The sequence below is a fragment of the Lissotriton helveticus genome, chromosome 8 (assembly GCF_964261635.1).
Source record: "Lissotriton helveticus chromosome 8, aLisHel1.1, whole genome shotgun sequence".
Classification (NCBI taxonomy): domain Eukaryota; kingdom Metazoa; phylum Chordata; class Amphibia; order Caudata; family Salamandridae; genus Lissotriton; species Lissotriton helveticus.
This window is the reverse complement of record NC_136069.1, coordinates 1,692,879,194-1,692,896,643: the sequence shown is the minus strand read 5'-3', so window position 1 is coordinate 1,692,896,643 and position 17,450 is coordinate 1,692,879,194. Positions and strand designations below refer to the sequence as shown.

Below are 17,450 nucleotides of genomic sequence, written 5' to 3'. Positions count from 1 at the left end.
GACCAGAAATAAACACTAGACGCAATCTAATTGGTAAAAAAACGTTTGTTTCTTTTAAAAGTGAATAGACTTACAGGTACCCGGAAATAGTGTAATGGAATAAACAGGCAAATGCACACAGGTGCATGTGTCCAATCTCAGTTATCTTGCCTGATTCTAAATACAGGAAATGCAAAAAAGCTAATACCAAATGCATACTATTATATCCTGGAACATGACAGGGTTAAACTTCCAAAATAATGAGAACCTGTTGGGTGCTATATCCCTTCTCCTCAGCCACAAAACCTTGACGGTGCCTATATACATCCTCCTCAGCCACAGAAACTGTGGGTGCTATATCCATTCTCCTCAGCCACAGAACCTGTTGGGTGTTATATCTGTCCTCCTCTTCCACATAACCTAAAGGGTGCCTATATCCATCCTCCTCAGCCACAGAACCTGTAGGGTGTTTATGAATCAATCAAGTGTTTGTAAAGCGTGGCTACTCACCCGTGATGGTCTCAAGGTGCTGCTCAATCCTCCTAAGCCGCAGAACCTGTAGGGTACAATATCCATGCTCCTCAGCCAGAGGAGCAGCAGAAGGCAGTGAGTCTTCACACACTTGAAAACGGTATCCTATTTGCTGGTGGAATTTGTCCTTATTGTGGATCCAAATAAACCTTCTTGCTAGCTCAACATTTTCACTTTTGAAGTCACAGTAAAACCTTGCACCTAAAAGACCAGTCCCCAATTGACCTGGTACTAACACCAGATCACCTGGGCTTCCAGGGAGATAAAAAGAATTGGAGGGGGGGGGGGGGGGTCAAGAAGGTGCAGGACCTATGCATTTGAAGGAGTGGCCCAAACAAGTAAACTAAATTTTTCTAATTCCCATGATATTCCACCCGACAGATATGTTGGTTCGTCTGAGCTTTATTTGATTGCATCCACATATATAACACAACATCTAACTTAACCTAAAACCAACCAGGACTAATGGATTTGACAATGGGTATTATCAGTTTAAGATAAATGAGTAGCAATAATAATTTTGTTGTAAATAATATTGAAAGTGAATTAAATATTACTGGTCTTGTGAAAGGAGGAGTGGGGTTCAGAATATGTCAATCACTCTCTGTTTTTCTCTCTACATCTTGTCAACTTGCATATCTTACACCTCATCTCTTTCCTCTTCTGCATCCACTTTTCACTCTCACCCAAATGCACTTTCTCACATCTCATTCTCTTCAGCACCCTCAAACACACCACAGATCCACTCACATGTTAGGACTGAGTTTTCTTTTACTTTTGCCTTGTCAATATTTTGACAACTGTGTACCTCCTTCACACATATTGTCACTGAATAACTATTGCATCTAGAATACATAACTATTGCCCAGTACGCTCTGCAGAGACGCCAATGGCTGGATGACTATGTATTCTGAACACCTTTGTGACCCACTGACATGTATTATGGAGACCTCCAGTTTCAACTCCAGAGCTGTCAACTGTAGCCTGTTATGAACACCTGGAAATGATTTAAAGTACGCCCTATACAATAGTAATATGCTGCTAAAAAAAAAAAGAAACATAATATCCTGGAGAAGGCTAAAATATTAAGAAATGCAAGATTAAAAGAAATTTGAAATATAAGCTGAACTAAAGAGATGAAATGGATTAGCATAATGTGTTTTTTATTCATTGTTTAGAAATTGATGAATTGTATTTGCTAGTAAAGTTAAGGACATGAACACAGACCCTAATACGAAGCTGTTTTGATATCCATTGTTATTTACTATGGGGCCTTAGACTCGGAGGGGTGTGGCCCTCCTAAACCACTGACTACCACTGACAGCAGGGATGGACCCTGGTCTCCAGGTGCTCCTGACTCTGAAAAATACCATCAATGAGTGGTGGAACCTGATATATTTATGAGCTGCACACATCAGAAGCCAACCTTCCAGCAGCACAGACCCCTCCTAGGAGGGTACAGCAGCTCAGACGGACTGAACGAATGGCTTGAGGTAGGGTACAGAGGGAGACCTGGAACAATATGGTATTTGAGGAATTCCTGCAACTACTGTCAAAAATGTACAACCGCATACTGTGATAGGCACACAGTAACTGCATCTTATGCTAGGCACATAGTAACTGAATCATGTGTTTGGCACGTAGTAGATGCACCTTATACTAGGCACATACGACCTTCATTTTGTACTTGGCACATAGTAAATACATCTTATACTTGGCACCCAGTGCCTTCACATAATGCTAGGCACACAGTAACTTCATCTTATGCTATGGGCACATATCTAGATCTTATGCTATACACGCAGAAACTGTGCATTATGCTAGGCACGCAGTAAGTACATCCTATGCTAGGCACACAGTAACTACATTTTATACTTGGCACACAGTAGCTACATCCTATGTTAGGCACACAGTAACTGCGTCTTATGCTAAGCACACAGTAACTGTTGCCTATGCTTGGCAGACAGTAACTGCATTTTATGCTAGGCATACTGTAACTACATCCTGTGCTAGGCACTCAGTAACTGCATCCAATGCGTGGCACATAGTAACTGTACCTTCTGCTTGGAACACAGTATTTGCGTCTTATGCTAGGCACACAGTAATTGCATCTTATCCTACAAACACGGTAGCTGAATCCTGTGCTAAGCACACAGTAACTGCATTCAAGGCTCGGCACACATTTACTGCCTTCTTAAACTAGGCACACAGTAACTGCATCTTATCCTAAGCACACAGTAGCCGCATTTAAGGCTAGGCACTCAGTAACTGCTTCCCATGCTCGGCACAGAGTAACTGCAACTTATGCTAGGCACATTGTAACTACATCATATGCTAGGCACACAGTAACTGCATCTTAAACTAGACACATATGAACTGCAAATTATGTTAGGCATACTGTAGCTGCATCCTATGCTAGTCATACAGTTACTATATCCTGTGCTAGGCACACTGTAACTGCATCTTATAATAGGCACACCGTAACTGTATATTATACAAGCCACACAGTAAATGCATATTATACTGGGCACCCAGTAACTGTATCTTACGCTAGGCATGCAAAAACTGCATCTTATGCTAGGCACACTGAAGCTGCTTCTCATGCCAGGCACACTGTAACTGCATCCGATGCTTGGCAGAAAGTTTCAGCATTCTAATACTAGGCACACAGTAACTGCATCCTATGCTAGGCACACAATAGCCGTGTCTTAGGCTAGGCACTTGGTAACTTCCTCCTATGCTAAGCACACAGTAGATGCTTCCTATTCGTGTCACACAGTATCTGCATCTTATATGAGGCACACAGTAACTGCATCTTAATCTAGGCACACAGTGACTGCAGTGGTGGGCCCTGCTCTCCGGGTGCATAGGGTCTGGGGACTTTCTCAATTTACAATCAGTCTAACATTGACTTTTAGGCCGTTCAGTGGATGCAATAACATGCTTCCATGAGTCCTTTTTTGGTAAGGAATGCAAACCTTTGTCTTTGGAGTGATAAATTAATCTTTTGGATGAGGAATCCAGTTGGACCTCCACCTTGCATAGACACAATGAGGCCACTAGTTAACGTGCCCGGATGTACGGCATGGGGCGTGCATGATCACTGCATATACTGTGTTTGCTGTGTCCTGATTGGCAAAGTGTTCCTAACATCATGTGCCATCTGACTGTAGAGTGTTTTTGGAATGTGCGCCTTCCCCCAGTCATGTGTGCTTTATTGGGGCCAATCTCCCTTGACCATTGTGGTGTTGCTGCGACTATCTGTGGTATTGATCTGGGGTTCCCGTTGGCGCATTTGTCTGTCGGCTACGTGCCACCCCACCTGTGATCTGTCTATCAGTGACCTTCGGCCTGGGACTCAGAGCCTGCCTCACTACGTATTTCTGAGTTGGGTCAACGTGGAGTTTACAGTGGTTGAATTTGTCAATAAAGATGTGATTACGTTTTTGTACATGAATATATTGGTATTCACATTGACATTGGTTTTCAATATTAACACCTGGATGGTAACAGTTGATGTTCACCTCTGGAGACTCACAATCTGATGCCATGAAAAGGAACATGGTCATCCTCAGCAGATTACTATTAAATCAAGACATCTACAATCCTGTATCCCATTGTAGGGGAACGTTTGAGTAAAGATATAGGCCCAGTCCTGGTACTTGTGAATGTAACCGTACAATACAACGAAATACCGGAAATGGAAAACATGCTTTACAGTTCAGTTTTATGTGCATCTTCTCAGTAACCACTGCGTTTTGATAGTTTGATTTGTCTTCATAACAGTGTCAAATGATTGCGTATCCTGTTTGTGATGAGAAGCAAAAGGCCAGGCACCTACAGAATCTGCTGCCCAAACTCCATTGATAATAGTGATAGTAGTGTGAAGCGTGCCCGGCATGCTTTCTGGTGCAGGTGCCAGTCTGTGGCATAGGTCTACTTTGCAGTACTACTGTGCTGTAACTGAGTATTGATACATTGTCACCATTAATGAAATATTAACAAATGAGCAGAACACTAACAATGTTGCTCATCTGGCTCTTAACCGCTTCAGCGCGGCGCAGATTCCTGCGCTGTGCTGAACGTTCCATTGGGCTTATGGAACCATGATGGAACGGTTCCGTCATGAGCACAGCTCAACCGACGCTCATGACGGAACCGTTCCGTCATGAGCATGGAAGGGGTTAACCAAATTATGGGTTGCACAGGCCACTATTGAGTATTTTTTAATGTTAGGATTTCAGAGTCTTCTCCACTAACTAATCTCATAATCATGCAACCATGGGTTGTTACATTTGGTTAGGAGGCACTAATGCTCATAACAAATGAGACAACCATGCTTAGCAGTAGACAAAAGGGGCGTAGTTGTCATTATGGATCACTTATGCTGCGTTCACAAATCAATCCAGTACTTGAGGCAAAATCAATATATGGCAAATTTGTTGCAATGTGGCGCATTGTTTACAACGCCGCTCTGTCACAGAAGCGACACAACGGCAGCATAAATGTGTCGCCAGGGGCTTGTAGATCTGCCCCACAGACATTTTAGATTTACATTGGTTAAACTGATTGGACTGATTTACAGAATAAAATGTACTGAATCAGGCATGACTTAGGGAAATATATTTTATCATGCAATGTTATTTTTGTAATGCATCAGAACTACAATCAACAGAGAATTAGCACTTCCCATCTATGTCAAGGAAAAAACGAATATTTCCCCCTTACAGCCATTATGGTGATAAGTGCTTCTTGATAGCAAATGTTCTGAACATCTCTAATGAACAGTAGGAATGTAGAAATCATGCCTTTGAACAGTTGGACATTTCTTATAGAAACCATTCTTTGTAAAATCATTCTTATTTAAAATCTATGCTTACTCTAAAATGTTAAACGTTTAATAGAAGGACCATGTTTAGTAAAGGAATAGCTCTGTGAAACTCAAGCAATATAATGTCATAGTCTCTGATAAACAGTTAACCGGAAAAGTCATTACATTTCTTTTTATGTTGCATAATTGTATTGAGAAGTGGATGTCAGTTTATAAACAGTACATTAAAGTCATTACATTTCAAACACAGTAGACAACTCTGAATGTATGATTATTGTTTTTATCCTGGAGGAGGAAATATACAGGGGCAGCACCCTTTCACACTTACAAGAGTTGAGAGAAGATTATGAACACCTGACTTGCAGCATAATAACCAGCATACATGCACTACATAATAACATGGTTAAGCTGCTAGTTAAAGGCCTAGCAGTGAAGGAGATAGGTAAATATAAGGTAAAGGACACTACATATATGAATATAATAGGAAATATTTGTTCTATACTTCAATAGAATCTGGAGGCAAAGAAGAGGAGTGCACATTATTCAATACAAACACAAATAACGCTGAGCTAGGTCGTCCAGAAAATATATATAAAGTCGTTGTGGTGACAGTTTAATGCAGTGATACGGCAGATAATATGTAGGTAACTACACTGAACAGTTGAAGATATTTAGCTTTGTTTTCATTTATTTTTATTACATATTCTTTCTTGCAAGCCAAAGCCTCTCACTGTGATCAACTGAGTAGAATTAATTTGTCCTTTCAAGGTAGAGGCCTTTAGCAGTCATTTCATTGGGACGTTGGAGGTGAACTAGGCCATGGCATTTAATAAGAAATAAAAGTAATCATAAACTATAACACTGCAGTTCTGTGAGTTATGTTAGTTCTCAGAGCATACCCCTGGGGTTGAAGTAATTGGGTTGAAGTAACCTGACTGCAGGATGGCCCCTGCTTATAATTCACTTGTCACATATCAGGGCCGCATTTATGAGGTTTTGCCATAGTGCAGCCTCGCAAGCCTTCCTGTGGTGCTGCCTTATGGCAAGAGAAAAAGGCAGGAATACGCTGTATCTATGAGATATGGCACACACCTGCCCTTTTATCCTGAGCTGACTCACAATTGGCTGCCGTACACCAACGCAGGCACCTTTGCACCATGGTGCTTGCGTTGCAGGAATGATCTCCTGCACAAAAACAATCACAAGAGACGTTTTCCTCTTTCTATGTGTGCTGCAAAATGCAGAACACATAGAAAGAAGAAAATATGGAGAAATAAAGATATATCTCCTCTTTGTGCCTCCCTTACGTCTCCCCCGGCAAGGTTTAAGTTCTTAGCGCTGCCTCAGAGTTATGATTTCTTGTAAATCTGGGGCAACATCCATTGCATGCCCCTTTAACGCAGAAAACAGTTTTAAAGGGAAAAATATTTACGAGGCAGCATTAAGCCAATAAATAAGGCCCTCAATCTTTGAATGCAGATGTTTACTGGTGACAGATATTAACATGTCAGATGGGTTCTGCTGCATTGAGACCTAAAGTTCCTGAAGGAGAGAAGCAGTAACAGAAGAAGGATTCAAAAAGTATGCAAGTTACTTGGATACTCTCCCTGCTGGACAGGGATGAGAGAAAAACGGGCCATCTCATGCTAATTTTATTTGGGGTGAGTCGAGAATATTGAAGCGTCATAATATCGTGACCAGCACATCAAGGAACAACAAAGGTACATTTCTATGGATTTTCTAGTGCACATATAGGTGCTTCTGTGGTACATCGTCAAGTTACTTAGATGTGGGATCAAGAGCAGTAAATCCAAACCTCCTTTTGTGCACGTATCTCTTAGGTTATTTTGTCCTCAATCTTCTGCTCACGATATTGTGTTGCAATGATATTCTACTTTCAGTATTCCCTACCAAAATCATCATATTCTGAATTCAGCGTTGGACAAATCCTGCTGTAAGTGTGGATTCTGGGGGGCTATGAGGGTGACTGTCTCCACTGGACTAAGCATTCATGAAGTGTTCTGTTCTGACTTGAGCTGAACTCTCTCTGGTCAGTCCCCGCCACTATGAACAGTTCCGACATAGTCACTGCGCCGGGATCAAATCAATAAATGGCACACACCTTACACAAAATACATGCTCCAGAAGCAGATAACATCTCTAGAACAATATTTAGATCTGATCATGAGCTTAATGTATCAAATGTAGATTGAGCACTTTACCCTTAGGTCCCTTCAATGCAAACTGGTGGATCATAACCTGCTCTTTGTGTGTCTGTAAAGACAATGTTAGAGAAGAGGAGAAACATGATCTACTGTTTAGTTCCTTCAGAAAAATCCGGAGAAGTTTGTATTTAAAACCCTATTTGAAAATCTTGCAAAGGGGGGCATTACCCCATGAACAACATACATAGTTAAGTAAGGTTCAATTCTGAACAGCTTGATGTACACATGGGTTTCAGTACTTTCCTGGGCAGATACAAAGGAAGCAGGGCAATGCCTTTATGTCATCTATGTATAGAAGGTTATTACACTCCATGAGGTTTAAGTCTTGCACATTTGCAATTTAAGGACTGCTGGCTGTTTTGCTACTAGAAAAATATTTGCATTTTATGAATATTTAAAATATATCCTTTTTTATTTACATGGAAAGCATATATTTGTATATTCATTTGGGAATCATGTTTGCTTATGGAATTATGTCTTTTTATTACTCTGTAATTGTGATGAACATCACTCTAATGTATGCAATCATTTTTGGGATGATTAATGTTTGATGGTGGTGCATAAAAAGGATTAAGATTCTTTTGTTGACACAATTGTTACAGTCAGGACATTTAAATATCTGAAAGCTCTGAATGTCTTACCTAGAGGTAGGCATGAGGCTGCAATGGGATACATGGTTCTTCAGACACACAGAAAAGGTCTATCTCTCTCTGCTTTGATGATAGTTTGGGAGGAATTGACTCTTCAAAGCCAGTTGGCGCAGTATTGTGTGCCATTAGGGGTTATGAACTTGTATACATTGTAGTGATGTTCCATGCCCTCCATGCAATTGATACTAATCAGAGTGTGGGGCAAGATGTTTTCAGTCTTTGAATGATGATGGCCTGACAAATAGCACTAGAGATGGCCAGGACTTTACTATCATACATCAGGCATCCTTGCGGAGGCCTTGTGGAGACCTTCAATTTGCAGGATGCACAGTGTGCCATGGGTGCTATTGCACAGGGGAAAGCCCCTGGACCATATGGTATCCCCGGGGATATCTATCTCTCTGATGAAGCAAAGTGGGATGAGTACATTTTGTTATTGAGCAACGGTGTAGGCAAGGGAGCGCCAGTCTCAAATTCCCAGAAAGGCGCTGAGGTGGTACCCATAAAAAAAAAGGAGATCATTGCCAGTCATCTGGCTACAGACCAAATAGCCTGATTGACTTGATACAGAAGGTTTTTTACCGGGTTGTTTTAGACAAAGTTTGCTTATGGGTTGAAGAAGGGCAAATACTTGCCCCCTTCCAAGCAGGCTTCACGGAAACAATTAGGACCATGGACCAGGTATTCCATTTCGTCTTATTATATTGGAAAAAGGTGCTAATCAGCAAAGGCCTTTGTCAATTTGAAGTCTGCATTTGTTTTGCAAAAGCTGAGGTAGGTACGAAGGCTGATGGGAATGCCCCCATATACTATCAATCATTGTCCAGCTCCATGATGACCCCCATGCCAGTGCTCATTGGAGAGAACAGGGGCAGATTATGAATCCAACTCTGATTAGGAAGGAAGTCCGCAGGGTTTTGTACTTACCCCTACACTGCTCTCCCTTTATTTCAATGAAGTGGTGCATTTTCTCTCGGCTTTACTCTTGGATACCCCATCTCTGGCCAATGTGAAGGTACCCGCTCTGCTTTTTGCTGATGACACCCTTCTTGTGCCTCAAACACCCAAAGGGCTGCAAACTCTGCTAGCACGCTTGGAGGAGTTTTGTTCTTTGAGAGGTCTTGAGGTTAACTCAGCCAAGGCTAAATGTATGTTGCCAAATCAGCATGAATCATAGAGAGAAAATGTACTTGGGAGGTGAAGAATTTTAACAGGTGGACGTTTTTGTGTATTTGGCGATGAAATTGTCATCAGCCGTACAAAAGGGGGTGGTGATGGACGGAGCATCTGAACCAATCAAACACTCACACCCAGTCAACAGATCTGAGTTTAATCCATCACCGTTCTTTAGCCCACTCTGCCACCCCAGTTCAGACATGGCCATATGCAGTCTGACCCTATGCCTCATGGGAACAGTCCAGCACGAACTGCCTAGCCATGCCTTCCCTGGACCGGAAACAAGCTTCCTTGGACCGGTTTCTGGCATTTCAGCCGTCTTCAGCCAGGCTTGCTTGAATCCAGTGGCAAAGTGAGCAAGGGACTCACGTCTGAGCATACCCTGCCAACTTATGGCGAACAAAGCGGTACAAAACGGGGTGGCGATGGACGGCTTCGCTCCCCGGTCCACCACAGCTGGTGCTGTTTGTGTGGAGGTAGACAGCGTGGCACATAGGGTGCTGGTATCCTCACTTCCGGGGGCATTTTACACAAGGCCATCTTGGCTGAGGTTGACGGTCTAGTCTTGCACTAGGACCGAGCCCAGCCTACTACTTAAAGCACCTATGGCGATGACGCGCAGCGGACGCACGCAGCGGGCGCGCCAAAGGTAAGCCCGTCTGCACCCGTCCGCGCTCCGGCCTAGGGCCAGCAATAATGCCCGTTTAGAAACAACCCTCGACTATAGTAGGGATTTCCTATTATCCCTAAACACCAAAACCTGTGCATGCCAGCACTTACTAGACTTAGTTTCCTGGGAGGGCCTGGTCAGCTGTTTAATTTGTAAAAAATCCTTTCCTTTCACGCAAATAATAGCAGTCACAGGCCCTCGTAAAGGGCTGCGTGGGAGGCTCATAAACGGAAGGTCAATGTCTAAACATGCGCTGCACATTTTTTATCTGATAACTGAAAGCGATCTGGAGTGTCTCTTTATTACAGACTTGGTTGAAAATATGGAGTAATCCAGGTATAGTGCACGCCCTGCCCCCAGGTTACCTTATACAAAGGGGCAGACAGACTGGAACAACGGGGTGGAGGCCTTGCAATTATCCACAGAGATACCTGGAAATGCTCCATAAATGAGCTCCCGGACATCAAAGGAGCAGAATGCGCTGGTTTCCGCATTAAGGTTAATGACTCCTTAACCTTTGCAGGAGCATTCGTTTATCGTCCGCCAGGTCTGAATAAGGAGTTCCTGGAAAGCATTGGGGAAGCACTTAGTAATTTGGCCCTTAGATTCTCCAATTTTACACTACTCGGGGATGTCAATCTTCATTTGGATTCCCCTACAGATCCGGCAGCCATTTCATTTAAAGATACAATGGGTGTACTAGGTCTCCCATTACCCACACTGAATACAACACATAGGGCAGGGCATATCTTAGATTGTATTTGCTCAAATTTAGCTACGCTCGAAGTAATCCCTCCTATTGTCCAGACATCACTCACTGATCCCTTTTAACTTTTTACTAGATGGGGGAGCCACGGGCAAACACTTATGGAAAGTCTCGCAGTCTAGAAATGCGGGCTGGAAAACAATTATTGGGCGACCTTATCTGGTTACGATAGCTAGCGAATGCAGGCCTTCAATGACAGGAATTCCTCTAATAGACAATAACCGCTTTGGGAAGGGGATGGCTACTCTTAAGGAGAAATCTGGTCATGTTAATGCCAGGAATAGGTCAAACCTAAATAGGCCATCCGCCCCCTGGTTTAACCACACACTGAAAGAAAAACAAGGAGAGGTGCGTGCATTTGAACGTAGGTGGCGAAAAAACTACCAAGATGAGGAACGCTGTAGATATAAAACAGCAAGAAGACAATATCATGCACTGATTAATGAGGCTAAAACTAATTTCTACATGGCAGCAATAGAAGCGGCTAATATTAAACAAAAATTGATTTTTAAGATTGTGAATGGTATTAATAACCCAAAAGTACTGCTGCAGGAAATTCCCCCGTCTGAAAAACTCTGCAACACCATAGCAGACTTTTTCGAACAAAAAGTACAGGTACTTACCAAAGGCTTTGTCGCCCCTAACACACTAATAGCAGAAGAAAGGAGCTTGTTAAGCTCAGATTTTGTCAATATGACCACTTTTCGACCTATCAGTCTGGAGGAAACCCGCCAGCCCATATTGGCGATCAAGTCAGGATCACCGTTTGATCCGTGTCTCCCCACTCTTCTTCAAGCCCTTGTGGACACAGTAAGCCCTGTAATCAATAACATTGTAAACGCATCGCTAGCCACTGCAATTATTCCTATAGAATGGAAACTTGCGGCGGTTAAGCCTTTGTAGAAAAAGCAACTAGAAGACCCTACCACTGTGTCTAACCTCCGTCCCATCTCGTTGCTTCCCGTGTTATGCAAACTGACAGAAACGTTTGTGAATAGACAGCTTTCAAAGTTCCTTTAGGAAAATAACGCCTGGCACCCGAATCAATCGGGTTTCAGAGCCCAACACTAGACAGAATCGGCCCTCCTGTTTACTACACACACTATACGTACTGCTATGGATCAGGGTAAGAAGGCTGTCCTGATTTTATTACATCTGTCGGCAGCCTTCGACACGGTCTCACATGCCATCTTGATAGACCGGCTAGCAACATCTGGCATAGCAGGAGACGTACTGGAGTGGATTAAGAACTTTCTGAGTGCACGGCGGCAAGTGGTTACCCTTGGTGACTTCTGTTCAGAGGAAAAAACACTCATGTCAGGAGTTCCTCAGAGATCTAGCTTGAGCCCGACGCTCTTTAATGTTTACACTACCCCTCTGATTAGGCTGATATCGTCCTTTAGGATGGATGTTATCGCGTATGCGGACGATACGCAGCTTATCCTAGTCCTCGATAAAGACACTGTTGGGGTTCAAGGGGGCCTGGTTCCTTCTGTCCAGTTCCCCGTTAGCGTTTTTTCTGAAAAGTGCCAAGTGCATATGCGAATTTATGGACGCTCCCTAGAGCTCGCTTTAAAAGGGGGCTGCCAACAGGAAACAGGTGCTTGGTTTCTTTATTGGTCCCTTGCCGTGTGTTTCCTGTTCCTGTGGTTCTACCTTGTTTCCCTTCCTTCGAGCTCCTTTCCAACGGTCTTTTCTAGTGCTGGGTTTTGATCCTCTTTTTTTTCCCCTGCTCCCTTGTTTTCCTATTCCCTTGGGCATTTCTGAACCCTTTATTTGGGACCTGTTTTTGATCTTCGGTGACGTTCTGGGATTCGTGGCTGCGTTTCCTTTGAGTTCTAACGTCCCGTTATTATCCCTTTTTTGTATCCAAACCATCTTGTTATACGCTGTGTTTGGGTGGTTTCACGAAGGAGCTGAATAACGGCCGTTTTTGTGCTACCTTCGTGTTCTTTTTTAGATCCCAGGTTTTTTTTGGGTGTCTTTCGTATTCCCTTTGATGCCATTTTTCCCCTGTCCTTTTTTGTCCTAAGAATTATGAATTCCACCCCCTCAGTCATTCTCGGTGTTCCCGAGGGGGCGTGGTTGGTCTGGGGTTACGCAAGAAACAAACAATACGATTGCAGTGGAAGAATTCCTGTTTCGTATCAAGCCACTCCCGTTTGTTATCTGGGGTAAGCAGGGAGGTCGGTGGTTCGTGGGTGTACTTGGCACTGGTAATAGTAGTAGGGGTGTGTTTAATCTTGTCTCCTTCTTTTATTTTAGCGGTCTCGTCTGTGTCAAGCTGTCAGCTGCCGAGAAGCCAGAGGAGACGAGTTGTGTTCCCCAAGACCTTGGGTTCCCTTGTTATGTTACCCACCTTCTCCCGGTGTCGTGTTCTCCACCATCCGTTTTGATTGCGGGTGTTGGGCGTCACGGTGAGGGTAGAGGATTGGGACGTTCTTCACTTCTGCGGTGTTGGGACGGTCGGCATCGGAACAGAAAACCAAGCTCACGAATTAACACACCGCCCGAGTGAAGAATGGTTGAGGAGGCAGCGGGGGGGCTTCTTCGATGCAGGAAATCATGCAGGCTTTAGCGCACATAGAGGGTGAAGTCCAATCCCTGCGTCTGGAGAACCAGGAGTTACGAGGGACACTGAGTGAGGTGAAGGAAAGCACTAAAAGAAGAGGGAGGGATCCCTCAGTTAAGGCTAAGCTACCATTGATTCAACCAGCCACATTTCATTATGAGAGGAGTGGGGGGCAGAGTGGGTCTCCTTCTCCTTTGTCCGTTACAGTGAACACTCCCGTGTCGGTGCCTCTAGCAGCTCCAGAGAGGTTTTCCGGGGATAGTAGCAGATATGCTATATTTATGTACCAGTGCCATTTGCACTTTATGTGTCGATCAACCGCCTTTCCTGACGACACTACTAAAGTAGCATTTGTGATCTCATATCTTTCGGGTACTGCAGTTAGTTGGGCGGTCCCCTTGGTGGAAAATAATGACGCTGTGTTGAATAGTTTCCCGGCCTTTAAGAACCAGATGCATAGTCTGTTTGCTGAGCATGCTTTTATGCAGGCAAGCGATGTTGAATTGTTAAAGCTCCGGCAGGGTAAGCAGGATCTTTTGGGTTATGTGGCTACTTTCAATCGCCTAGTAGCAGAGACACAATGGCCCATGGCAAAAAGAACCTCTTTGTTTTATCAGGGCTTGTGCGAGGACTTAAAAGATATAGTCTCTCAGGTTGTAGACCCCCTGAAGATTGTGTTGAGTTCATCGATTTGGTTGTCAAACTCAACCATCGTATGAGTGAAAGAAAAGGGGCAAAGATCAGGTTTCACCCCCCAAGGACAACTGTAACCAAGAGGAGAAACATCTACGGCAGTATTTGGATGAGATGTTAAAGAATGGGTTTATTCGGCCTTCTTCTTCGCCTGTGTCTTCCTCCATATTTTTTATACCGAAGAAGGAGGGTGATCTTCGCGCTTGCGTAGACTACAGAGCGTTGAATAAGGTCACAATAAAGAACAAGTACCCAATACCTCTTATACCGGTGTTGTTAGACCAGCTGCGACATGCCAAGGTGTTTACAAAGCTTGATTAAAGAGGTGCTTACCATCTCGTTCGCATCCGTGAGGGCGACCAATGGAAAACGGCGTTCCGTACTAAGTTTGGTTTGTTTGAATATTGTGTTATGCCTTTTGGTTTGTGTAATGCCCCTGCCGCTTTTCAGTTTTTTATAAATTAGGTTTTGCGTGAGTTTTTGGATGTCAGTGTGATTGTTTACATTGATGATATTTTGTTTTTTTCCCCGTCCTTTGAGGAACATGATGCTCATGTTTCGCAGGTTTTGTCTAAGTTGTTGGAACACCGTTTATTTGTCAAGCTGGATAAATGCACTTTCGGTGCGACACATATTGACTTTTTGGGATTCCTGATATCTGCGGATGGTATAAAGATGGATCCCCGGAAGATCGAAGCTATAGTTAACTGGCCCATACCCGCATGTGTTCAGGATATACAGGTGCTACTTGGTTTCGCCGACTTCTACAGGCGTTTTATCAGTCATTTCTCTGACATTGTTTCACCTATGACTTCATTGTTGAAGAAGGGAGTGGTGTTTGAGTGGACGCCTGCGGCACAGTTGGCTTTGGAAAGATTGATTGGGCTTTTTACATCTGCTCCTGTGTTGATGCATCCTGATACTGCTCTTCCGTTTTATGTAGAGGCAGATGCGTCCCAGCTAGCCGTTGGGGGCGTGTTGTCTCAGCGTGACAATGAATCTGGGTTGATACATCCAATAGCGTACTTTTCAAAGAAACTATTACCTGCTGAGCAAAATTATACGATTGCTGAAAGGGAAATATTGGCCATAAAGTTGTCTTTTGAGGAATGGCGCCATTACCTTTGGGGGGCTCGTCACCCCATCACCATCTATACGGATCACAAGAACTTGGAGTTTTTCCGGTCCGCTAGGGCTTTAACTCCCAGACAGATGAGATGGGTGCTATTCTTCAATGAATATGATTTTACCATCACGTATAGGCCAGCTGCTCAACAAGGGAAATCTGACGCATTATCTCGGATTTATGCGGATCTGTCACAAAGAAACAAGACGGAGGAGTCCTGTTTTATGATTCCTGGTGATAAGATAGTTGGTTGTGCTTCCATGGACGATTTCATGGTTAAAGTGCAGGATGAACTGAAGCAGTTAGATCTGGCTCCGTGGCTGTCAGAACCTGGAATCATGTTAAAGGATGGGTTATTGTATCAGGCAAAGAAGTTGTTTGTGCCCCCTGAATTGCGTACACTGGTTCTTACATATTGTCATTCATCGTCCTTGGTTGGGCATCCGCGGTTCAATAAGAGCAAAGAGATGTGTATGCGTTTGTTTTGGTGGAAGTCTCTGGCCCATGATGTACAGGTATTTGTGGCCTCATGCCCGGTGTGTGCTGTTAGTAAGTCCTCGCACATGTCTCCGTCTGGGTTGTTGCTCCCATTGCCAGTGCCTCCTTCCCCCTGGCATACAGTCAGTATGGACTTTGTGACCGATTTGCCACTTGATTCAGGGTTTACGGCCATTTTAGTTGTTGTGGATTTATTCACAAAAATGGCTCACTTTGTTCCCTTGCCAGGGTTACCTACATCTAGAGAATTGGCTGATGTGTTTATGGCCCAAGTGATCCGACTGCATGGGGTTCCTACTGCCATCGTTTCAGATAGAGGGGCACAGTTTGTTTCACATTTTTGGACTGCCCTGTGTCGATCATTAAAGATGGAAGTACGTTTGTCAACAGCTTACCATCCACAAAGCGACGGGCAAACAGAACGTACCAATCAAACCATGGAGCAGTATTTGCGCTGTTTGCTAACGTCACTGACGGGCAGTTGGGTACAAGCCCTTCCTGTGGCTGAGTTTGCATATAATAACAGCATGCACTCAGCTTTAGGCATGTCTCCGTTTTATTGTTCAATGGGGTTCCATCCCAACACCATTCCTATTCAGCCATCTGAGAGGGTACCAGCAGTGGATTCCCTGAGTAGGGGTTTGATTGAAATCTGGAAGAAAGCCCAACAGCATTTATTTGAGTCCAAGAAAGCCATGAAAGAACAGGCAGATAGGCATAGACGGCCAGCTCCTCTGTATGCAGTTGGGGATAGGGTTTGGCTATCAACGAAGAATCTGAAGTTGCCAGGACCAAGAAAATTACAGCCTCAGTTTGTAGGTCCCTTTCCTGTGCAGAAGGTGGTGAATCCAGTTGCGATCAGGTTGGCTTTACCGGCTGAGTATGGTATTCATCCTGTATTTCACACCTCTTTGTTGAAGCCATACATCACCACTTCTCAAGAGTTGCCACCTCCTCCTCCCGTTTTAATAGATGATAACGTGGAGTAAGAGGTTAAAACTGTTATGAATTCCAAGCGGATGAAGGGACGGCTGTATTACCTAATTGACTGTAAGGGTTATCCCCCAGAGGACCGTTCTTGTGTTCCGGCAAGTAGGGTTCATGCTGCCCGGTTAGTTCGTCTGTTTCATCGCCTGCACCCTGGGAAGCCAAGGCCTGTAGGGAGGCTTTCGGGAGGGGGTACTGTTGGGGTTCAAGGGGGCCTGGTTCCTTCTGTCTAGTTCCCCGTTAGCGGTTTTTCTGAAAAGTGCCAAGTGCATATGCAAATTTATGGACGCTCCCCAGAGCTCGCTTTAAAAGGGGGCTGCCAACAGGAAACAGGTGCTTGGTTTCTTTATTGGTCCCTTGCCGTGTGTTTCCTGTTCCTGTGGTTCTACCTTGTTTCCCTTCCTTCGAGCTCCTTTCCAGCGGTCTTTTCTAGTGCTGGGTTTTGATCCCCTTTTTTTTCCCCTGCTCCCTTGTTTTCCTATTCCCTTGGGCATTTCTGAACCCTTTATTGGGGACCTGTTTTTGATCTTCGTGACATTCTGGGATTCGCGGCTGCGTTTCCTTTGAGTTCTAACGTCCCGTTATTATCCCTTTTTTGTATCCAAACCATCTTGTTATACGCTGTGTTTGGGTGGTTTCACGAAGGAGCTGAATAACGGCCGTTTTTGTGCTACCTTCGTGTTCTTTTTTAGATTCCAGGTTTTTTTTGGGTGTCTTTCCTATTCCCTTTGATGCCATTTTTCCCC

General features: G+C 44.0%; 1 protein-coding gene across 1 annotated transcript in view; it reads left to right on the top strand.

Moving 5' to 3' along the window:
- The window catches only part of LOC144774115 (vomeronasal type-2 receptor 26-like), a 103,205-nt gene that overhangs the window by 6,313 nt on the left and 79,442 nt on the right, over positions 1 to 17,450 (top strand). The gene's annotated exons all lie outside the window — the stretch shown is intronic.